Genomic DNA, 11278 nt, shown 5'->3' on the forward strand with positions numbered 1-11278 from the left:
TATGTGGCCGACGACTTGAATGGCACTTCTTCGTGTGTCTAGATCTGAATGTTACTTTAATCCTTTGCTTGGGGAGTACAAGAATAGACCTAAATGAGGTTTTGAATGAACAAGTCACCCCACCAATCAAAATATGGAACAAAATCTGGGGGCGCCTTTTTTACAAAGATGGGGTTTCTATTTATACACCCACAATGGTGGATGGATAAAGTAGGGAAAGATGGAAATACCCTCAAAATTTTAGATTAAAATTCCTTGCGAATGGTTAGATATCATCAATTGGATATTGAGCAATCTAAGACATCAGTTGATTGCCAGCATGGTACGAAGAAAATTTTCTAGTATTCTAGGAGTAGAAAATTTTAACAAATTGATTTTATTTATGAGTTTAATGACAGAAAAACCCATAAAATACTAGAAAATCTATCAAATTTATTTTTCGAATTAGTATAAATTCTTTAAACTATTTACTAAATAAATATTTGATGTCATTTAAAGTTATTATATTCATGAAATTAATTATGGAAAACTACGTCAAAGTACCACAAAATCATGAAAAATAGTAAAGTCATTATAAAAGTCTATTAAATCATTTTAAGTATTAATAACATGCATTTATGACCATTTCAATGAAAACAAGCACATAAAATGCATGAAATTATTACAAAAAATAGCATATGATATTTATGATTAGCAAGGTCGTCCTTGTGTAGTTCATAAAGTGATTTTAAGTATTTGAAATGTACACATTCTAAGATTTTAAATACTCAAGATCATTTCAATGAAAACAAGCACATAAATGCATGAAATTATTATAAAAAGAGCATGACGTTTATGATTAGCAAGGTCATCCTTGTGTAGTTGATAAAGTGATTTTGAGTATTAAAAATGTACACAACTTAGAGTCATTATATGCATCAGCTCACTAATTTTACCTTTATTTTACTATAAATTCCTATTCCATACACTTATTCGGCAAAAGTTAAAAAACACCATTTCTTTTTACTACAGTTCTACCTAATTTTTGAAGGCCATTTTTATCTCAACTAGAATATGTTTTGGAATTATTATCTCTACTGACATTAATTCTCACACAAGTGGGTAGTGCATATTGTAGCAAGGAATAAAAATGGCATTTAAAAAAAAAGAAAAGAACAAAAAAGGGCGCTTTTATTGGCCAGCTGAAGGAGGGAGCCGACAGCGCTCAAGCCAAATGATGTCGGACGTCGTCTAAGACATCGTCTGATCGACACCAAGTATGATGGCTCGGTGCCAATAAGAGATGAGGATGGTATCAAACGTCGATGGTCTCATTGTCCGACGGGTAACCCTAATGGGTCGATGTAACTATGATGTGAAGATGAGAGCCCTACGTTCGTACGAAGGTTCCGACTTGAGGGAGGCACCGAGCTCCAAGCTTGGACGAGGTTTCCGGTGACGGCGATGGTGGCTTCTCGAACCTCGTTGAAGCGACGTAGGCGTCTACGGCCGAACGGGTTACCCGTTGGGCTCGCACGTAATGAACGGTCTCATCTGTACCAGTAAGACACTCAAGTGTCTTAGTTTTCTCTCAAACCTCTCTCACCTACCTAGCCTAAGCGCGGTGGAGTCAAATCAAAATTATACTACAAAAGGTAAGTAACGAGCGACGGGAGAGGACAACGTACCTCACCGTTAGACTCATGGTGCAGAATTCGTTGACAGCCGACGCCGGTCAAAGCGGGTGTGATGGAGAGGCATCGGAGAGCGGTCGGCGGCTCGATGAGCAATGCAGGTGCCGAAGCTATGAATAAAGGTTGGAGGCAAGGAGGAAGATGAGCTCAGTGGTAGTCGCGGCTCAAGCCAATATGGAGCAGCACGGCTTGAGGATGGCGTGATACCAGCAGAAATGGTCAATCAAGGCAAGTGGGCGACAGCGAACGGAGTAACTCTGGTAGGGAGTATCCGTGCAATCGAGCGGTGGCTATCAGAGTGGGATGGATGACCGAGGAAGACTCACAAGGACAGCAAATCCAGCGTCGGGGGCAGCCACCCGATTCATGGTCTCGTCTTGCACAGGGCCGGTCTGATTAGTCAGCCACACCGGTCAAGATGGTCGGCTGGATCGACATGTTTGATCGGTCAGATCGGTCGGACCGATCGGTTCAGTCGGCAGGATCAATCTGTTTGGTCGATCGGATCAGGACAGTGGGATCTGTCGGGTTGATTGATCAGGTCGGTCGGATCACTCGGCCAGGTTGAATGGATCGATTGATCGATCGGACTGGTCGGTCGGTAGCTCGGTCGTTTGGATGGTCGAGGCAGTCGATTGGTCGCAGGGTCGATCGGGTCAGTTGACTGGGTCGATTAGATTGATTGTTATAACGAGACCAATCAGTTCGGGAGCTTGACAGTCAACTAGTCGGGTGGTCGCAGCGGAGGTCCGCCGACGATTGGCTGAATCAGCAGGCCGACGGGAGCTCCTACGATGCCGAAGGCACCACAAAAGTCTCCAACGACTGCTCGGGTTGTCCGTCTCTGGTCCGAAGCAAAGGAAAGCTGATGGCGCGGCACCGTCTGATACGGCGGGACCATCGATCGAGGAACCAGCATCGTCATTGAGCCCGCCACCGACACGTGTCCAGCCGACACAACGAGCCACAACAACGACGCGCAACCCCGGGTTCAAATATTCGGCGTGACGACGCGCCATCTTCGACCTGTGCCTGCTCGCATTTCCCACTTTTGATTCCCACTTTCTTAGTTTTCTTCGTACTCGTGTGTAGCAAGGGGAAGTTCCCGTATGAGGATACCTTCCCCTCCGGCTAATGGGCCCTAGCCCTTAAGCCATTTTCCTCTTTCTTTATTTTTGTTTGTTTTGTTTTCAAGGGGCCCATCCACCTATCCCCTATAAGAGGAAGGGGTGGGCACCCTCCTTTGATACTCTTGAATTTTCATTTGAAATCATAACGTTGGAAGTTGAAGAGTCCCACGCTCAAGGAGGGTGGAAGAAGAGAGGAAGGAAGAAGAAGAAGGAAGAGAAGGAGAAGGAACAGCACCTCCGGCCGTCCACCAGGTTGCCGCCGCATGCCGCCCTTCCTGCCATCGCCCGCCACCATTCTCATCGCCGTTCTGCCGACACGGTCGCACACCAGACCGCCGCCGCTCGCCGCCTTTCCACCGCCGTTCACCGCGGCTTTCGCCGTCGTTCTGACCGTCCACCGGCCTCGCCTTTGCAGGTGCTGGAAGGAACATCGTCACCACCGCCAGCCGCCCCTTGGTCGCCGCGTCCGCGCTGCGTGCCGTGCCCCACGATGCACCCGTGCCTTGCCGTGCCGCGCTGAATCCTGCGCCGCGCCCCGCGCCCTGGGCCCGCACCGCGCCCTGCACAGGGCCCGCGCCGCCTCCGTCAGCCACTCCGCGCCACCTGCGCTTTGCCGCGTGCTACCCATGCATAGCCGCACAACGAGCGCGCTCGCCATCACCGCTCGCGCCTGCGCGCTCTTCCGCCAACCGCTCCGCCGCGCCTGGCCGCTGCGCAGCGAGCCCGCCCGCCATCGCGGCCCGCGCCTGCGCGCGCTACCATCATCCGCACCCCCGCCACGCCTGTCCACCGCGCCGCGCCCAACCAGTCACCGCACTGCAGCCCGTGCTGCGCCCGGCCGCGTTGTCGTCGGTACTTGTCTGCACCACATCCACTCTGCACCAACTAGCGGCCTGCGCTACCGCTTGCCTGCACCCCGCGTCTCCCCGACGTCCACGCCGCGCAACTGCTGCTCCTCCGACCCCAAGGTGCTACGTGATATCCGTTGCAGAACGTGACGAAGGTACCCCTCCTACTGCCCTTTATGTCTCTTATCTACTTCAGTATACCTTCGATTTGCCTCCTCCGCGCTCGTGTTAGACTTAGGTGAGGGTGAGACAGGTTGAGAAAACAACGACGCAATCTCTGAGAGTCTTACCTGGCTGGTATGAGTCGAGTGAGCCCGACGAGTGTGAGCATCCAAGCGGGAGATTCCTGTTCGGCGACATAGTCGTCCTCGACCCTCTCGAGCGAGGTTCGGGTGGTCTGGTTGACCATACCCTAGGCGACCCCGTCGGATCCCTGGAATGGCACACCGCATTTCGGCACTCGCACGTACTACAGTAGGATTTGTCGCATTTTCGTCATCATTCATATCTGTTTCCCCGCACAATCGAACGACACTTGCCATCGTCGTCTGATTGGGTTCTCTACTCGATACCGAGCCGTTACCCTTGGTGTCGACCGGACGAGTCTTGATGACGTCCAGCATCAAAAGTGGATTCGGCCTCCGCCAATCTGAACGCGAGTAGTCAGCGGTGAATCGTCACCAAAGTTGGCCGGCAGAGGCGCTTCTGATCGGTCAGGGGGGGGCGAACCACGGGTCGTTCCCCACAGGGGTCAAATGGGGGAAGTGGGAAAGCTCCCAAATCCGTCGTCAAAGTCCTCCGTCGATGCCTGAAACGGTCGGGTTCTTGCGGTAGTAACACTGCCGTGCGCCAGACCTCTCCTACAGTCTCCTTGAACAAGTGGTAGATAACCTCGCGAGAGTGAGAATTCAACTTCCTGTTCAGCTTGATCGTCCTCCTCTCTCCCTTCCTCTCTGAAATCTCTTCTGTATGGAAGGGGGAAGACCACAAAATGCAACACGAATTCCTTCCTTCTATGCTTCCTAGCCTAACAAGCTAGGGCATCCCCTCTTCCCTTATAAGGGGAAGAGGTCAATTGGGCCCCCTTAACTAGGTCAATAAGGGGAGGAGAAGGGTCCATTAAGGGGGCGCTTATATAATGGGCCCCCTCATTACAAGATAAAGAGGGAAATTAAAATAAAAAGGAAAGAAAGAAACAAGGGCCCAAGGGAGGGGTTCCAAATTGGCTAAGGATCCCTCCTTGTGACGACGACAAAGGAAAGACGGGACATGTCGCGGACACGACAAAAACACACGATGAGACGAGAAAACATAAAACACAAGAAAGAGCGATGAAAAACAAACACGATAAATCGAGCGATTTCACCCGATCTTCGATGATGGTGGCAGCGGCGTGGATGACGTCGTCGACGATCTTTGATGGCTTGCGCCATCACCAACTACCAGCTGTTGAGCGCACAACACTCAAGCTGGCCAGCTCTGACGAGCACCGTCACACATGGAGCTTTTGATTGCTACCACACATGGAGGCCCCACATAAGTCCCACATAGAGGCCCACATAGAGACCCCATAAGGTCCACAAAGAGGCCAGCGCATGCACATGAGAGATGGTAAATCAATTCAAAGGTTAGAGAAATATGGCAATTATAAAGTAATTGTTTATTTTCAATTATTTCAATTATGGGATTTCAATAACAGTTTTTTTAAGCTTCTCACTAGGCTTGGCTGTCTAGGAGAAAAACTGATCAAGAGCCCACGGGCCTTGTCCAAAAGAAATAACAAATAAGTTATGGCCAAGCTTAGAGCTGACCTGGCCTGAAGCCTTGATCATAGCAGGTCGCTTTGAGTGAACAAACATGATCTTAGTTGTATGATCTTATTAAGAAAGATTGGACTGTGAGATTTTTTTGTAATATTTAATCTTCTTTCTTTCTTTTTCAGGATTTTTGATTGGGACCCCTAAAAGGACAAATCACAAGGGTGAAGACTAACGGGCCATGCGAACGAGGCCACCAACCTCGCAATGAGGGGTACACCATTTACGAATGGGTCCACATTTGTGATTTAATGGCAGTCCTTGACCCATTCCTAACACCAATGATGAGGAGAGAGAAAAATGGATGGCTAGGATTGATCCAATTTCAAATATTGACCTCTAACTATCTAAAAGGTAGATTGAGCTGAAATGCATCTGTAAATAAAGGCATGGATCCTCATCAAATTAATCCTTAAACTTGTTTCCTACTCATATGGCCGATTAAAAGCTAGTACTTGTCTGTGATCCATTCAGCTTGGTCTTGGTGTCTTGAGTGCATGGGAAGAGGCAATAGAGAAGAGGGGGAGCTTACTGGCATTCACAAAAGTCCTCGATCCTGGTGGAACGTAAGTATACTAGCCTTACATTGTTTCTTCTCGACATCATTGTTTGCATAGATCAGGTTCACCATCACATCCCACCATTACATCGCATCTGTATACTCTCTAATCACGTCTTATCTTTTTCACGTGACCATATTGTTGCCATCTCACTCATCATTCACCTAATACAACTTGCCCTTTACATCACTCCCTAATATTATCTTCATTATCATCACTTATCCTCGCTCTCGCTTGATCTTCTTTAAACTTAATTATCACTTGTGACTACCTACTATAATCATCTTAATTATAGTTTTAATTATCCTTGTCTCACCTCACATATTTTTTGTCGTTCGAATACATATTGTCTGCATATTTCATCTGATCACGGTTATCAATATTTAAAGAATATTAAATCCTTTATCACCATTCCTTGTGGAGACAGTCCGCACTCATCACTAGCTAAATTTACTTATTTGAGTACATGCCTATATTTTTATTGACTAAAGTAAAAAATACCAATAATGAATTAAAACCCTAATTTTTTGGCTTATCAATTGGCGCTATCACCAGGGAACTCTAGCCATTAAGGTTTTTTTGTTTTTTTATTTGGGTATTTTCTCCCAGTTACTACTCATTTTGATAGTGCAATCAGCTACACAAAGTCAGGAAAGGTAAGAAGATAAGGTGCAATTCTAATTTTTCATCACAAACACTATTTCTGGTTTATGCTTTTGTGGACTATATCTCATCATGAATGGTAGAAGATCACTTAAGCAAAACGGAAATGAATATGAAAGAGGAAAGGGGGGCTTCAAATAATAGAGAGGATCATCCTGAAAGGTATATTATAAACAAAAATGAGGGCAATAGAAGATGAATATTAAACAAATAATCTGCTTCCATATGGGATATGAAACACTCACTAAAATTAATGTTCCTATAGATGAGATATCAAATTTCAAAATTCATCATCATTTCATTCAATATCTCCCTTACTTCCATGGTTATCTCAGATGGAGCCATTTAACACTTGGAAGAATTTACTCTGATTTGGTTATAAAAACAGGACAATTTAACCTTTTACTTCCATATAATGTTACGAATGAGGTTATAAAAACAGGACAATTTCGCTTTATTCTTAGGATAAAAGCTTTATTTTCTATTTATATCTATATCAATATCTCTATCGCTATCTCCATCCCTATCTATGTTTGGATCTCTCTATCAAACTGTCTCTCCCTCTCTCTCTATCGATCTCTATCTATATCTATCACAATCTCTATCTACATCTATCTCAATCTATATACTTCTATCTCTATCCGTGTCTCTATCTCTATTTTTATATCCCAATCTATCTCTATCCCTACCTCTCTTATTCTCTATCTCCATCTCTTAATATATACCTCCCTCTATCACTATCTCTATCTTTCTCTATAATTATATCTATTTCTTTTTCTCTCTATCTCTTCTATATTTATCTCTATCCTATCTCTCTCTCTCTATAATTATATCTATTTATTTCTCTCTGTATCTCTATTTTATATTTATCTCTATCCTATCTCTATCTCATTTTCTTTCTGTCTCTATCTATGTCTCAATCTCTCTGTAGTTCTGTCTATTATCACTCTATATCTGTATCTATCTATGTTTGGCTATCTTTATTTCTTTCACTATCTCTATTTGTCTCTATCTATATATCTAGCTATCACTTTCTATTTCTATATCCATCTCTATTTCTATTGATCGCTATTTCTATATCTATCACTCTATCTATCTTTATCTATATATTTCTCTCTATATCTGTATGTATCTCTATCTATATCTCTATATCTATTTTTATGCCTATCTCTCTCTCTATATCTATCTAAATATCCATATCTTTTTATTTATACCTCTGTGTATTTTTATCTTTATGTCTATCTCTATCTCTATCAATTCCAATCTCTATCTCTATCTATCTATCTGCATATCTATTTGTATTTCTATCCATCGCTATCTCTATCGGTATTTTGTCACTATCTCTTTATGTATTTCTATCTTTATCTATCTCTATCTCTACCAATATCGCTGCCTATTTCTGTATATGAATGCATCTCCATCTCTATTGCTATCTCTATCTCTGCCTATATATATATCTGTATCTATATCTCTATCTCTATTATTTAATATCATGAAGTTTAATTTTTCATGCATTAAAATAATTATACATGTGTGATAAAACCTAAAATGAACAGATACATTTTTGGAGGACTATTCTGATTCTTTTTATTGAAACTCTAAAGGATTTTTCTAACATCATCATCTCAAAGAAAATATTTTCCTAACTCATAATTTATTTCTATGAATTTGACATTATAATAAGGGTGATATCATTCTTCTCAGTTGGAATCTATATTTTTTACCTCCTGGGTGTACATTTTATTTAACATGATTTATCTAATATTTTCAGTCGTATTTCCCCCCATGTCACACGTCATCATTTGACTGAATTGAATGGCAACCCAGCACAATTTTGTTAATGATCGACACATCTAAACATTGAAAAAATATACCATTATGGCATCACAAATTATGATGCCATAATATTCAATGATTCATCAGTGCCTTTTCATTTTTAATATCAATTATGATGTCATAATATTCAAGATTCATCGACGCCCTTTGAGTTTCAATATCAGGATAGTATGGACTAATAGAAAAAAATAATATGATTAAAATTACAGTTATATACAATCACAAAAAATCAGTCAGTATTTTATACATTACTCAATGTTGGAAAGTCCAAAAAGCGGGAAGCTTTAGTTAAGTAATTTCATTGACAGAAAATGAAAAAATCATGTTGAGGTAGTGTCACAATCCGCATTCCGACATCATAACTTTATTACTCTCAAAGTCATGGAATTCAAGTGATGAGGAAACCATCGGCCGATGATTATGGGAATTCAGAGGGCACAAAGCCAATAATGGACAAATATGATGTGACAATATCGTGGACAAGAGAGAATATTTAATTAAATGAATGACCATAAGTGCTCCAACTTCGAAGCTTGATATCTGACGATCCAAAAGGCCGATTGAGCTGAAATTTTTTAGGGAAAATTTTTCATCGTCTCCTATTATTGCACTCAGATATATAAATTGAGGTCCAATCAGCATAAAAAAATTGCTTCCTCTATTTGTGGATATTTGAAAAAGAGTGAGCTTTAGAGATCCATGAAGCTCGTTACTGGAATACTAGGTGTTGATGAGAGACAGAGAAGTGCATAACTTTACCTACAGCCACAAATGTCATAGTCCATGCAGAGCATAAGGACCCATGGTAAAACTTGTTGCTTTACATTGTTCTTTACATGTCATCATTATTATCCTATATATTTACTATCATTACATCTACTATCTTTTTCTCATCACAATACACCTCCATCATTGCCTTGTAACCCTTCATCATCACTTTGTCCCATCATCCCATCAAAATAAAACTCTCATAATATTCACGTCAATCGGGTATCTCTCTATTACCATTCACATCTTGTCATAGTATTTTCACTTCATTGTCCATCTTACTTTTCCGTTATCTCCCTTAAATCACTATCCGATATCCTCTATGGTTCATATTAATCTATAACCATTATATATTATCTTTGTATCTCCCTATTTCAGTCACCCCCATATCTCACATTCAATAATGATCATGCATCATCTTGTTAATCACCACTTAAGAGAATTTTAAATTCGTAATTACCATTCCCTATGGAGATGATCATAACTCAGCATTGGCTATATCTATTTCAGTGATGAAAGGCATTTATAAATTCTGTTGATTAAACACAAATTCCAAGATTGAGATAAATTAAGTCTCTAAATTTGGAATCTATCCTTGGGGATTCGATCTGTCCAATGGGTTTAATCAATCTGAGATTAATTTATTAATATGGATGATAAAGTATACATATTAGATTACCAGATATAGAGTAAGTGTTCATTTGGAGTTTTTAAATAGACTGGTACATAAGTTTAGGGGGTCACACAGATGAGGTTTATGGTATGTCACTAATATACTTACATTATGGGGGTTTATTCAAAGAAATGGTATAAAATCTAGAACGATAAAATCCCCAAAAAACTTCACTTGATTCTTGAGTGCTTCCTCTCTCATTTATATCTGCCTACATATATGGCCACTTGATTGAGAAGTAGCGGATGAAATTCAAATTGTCAAGGATCGCAAATTTTTTACATTCTTTTCAGTGAAACAAAAGCCATGGCAATAACGTTTATAGACTCTTCCAGTTCCAGGATTTAGTTACTGCCTAATATCACGGGGAGTGAGCTTCTCAGGTGGCCAGAGATCTTGAGAATGGATCAATAAAATCTACCACAACCAGGCCCACCATTCAATCGTAAAGCTCAGCCAGCCATTCCACATGCAGAACAACCACCAGCAGTGGAAAATTGCCTATCAAGGTGCACATTTATGAGCAGAAAAAGAAGGGGGGGCCAAGAACTGATAGGGAAAGAACCAAATGCATGAATGATCTCACCACTTGTAAGGAGATGCATGAATGATGCTAGCACCCCTTTTCCTTTTTCTTAAAAATGTAAAGATATATCTGTAGAGGTCAGACACTTTCATGGCTTGATGACTCATCCAAAGAACCAAATGGTAGTAAATTTAAGTCCACACAGAATTTTTTTTTTGGGGTTCTTGAGATCATATACCTAGAGTTATTTTTGTGTTTGTGTCCTTCAACAATTATATACTTATTTTTTAATACAATATCATCAGTTATTATCCTGTAGAATGTGAATATATTATTTTTTATAGTGAATAAAAAAGATAATAAATTAACTTAAAATTTGAATTTCAGCACAAATTCCTGCGGAGAGTTGCGATTTTATGAGTGCTTAGGAGCAAGTGATTCATGAGCCTTTAGAAGAGAAGGATTGAAATAATTTTATCTAATTCGGGATTGGACACAGTTTCAATTCGATGAGTCAACCATTATTTTGGTTAGCACACTATAAAACCAAAAGAGTTGGTCCCTATTTAATTTTTTTGGATGTTAATGACATCAATGATTGCATGTAATCGAAATATTTTGGATTGAGATCATTGTGAAAATTTGCGACCCATAATTGTTGAAACAATTAAATTAGATAGTTTTTATCACGGTTGCAGATCATCAGTAGTACTTACGGAAGGGTATTTTGGTACCAGTTAGATGTACAATATAAATGAAATATTATTTTAATCAAAGTATATTG

This window comes from Wolffia australiana, chromosome 3 (genome assembly GCF_029677425.1).
Source record: "Wolffia australiana isolate 7733 chromosome 3, ASM2967742v1".
NCBI classification, from domain to species: Eukaryota; Viridiplantae; Streptophyta; class Magnoliopsida; order Alismatales; family Araceae; genus Wolffia; species Wolffia australiana.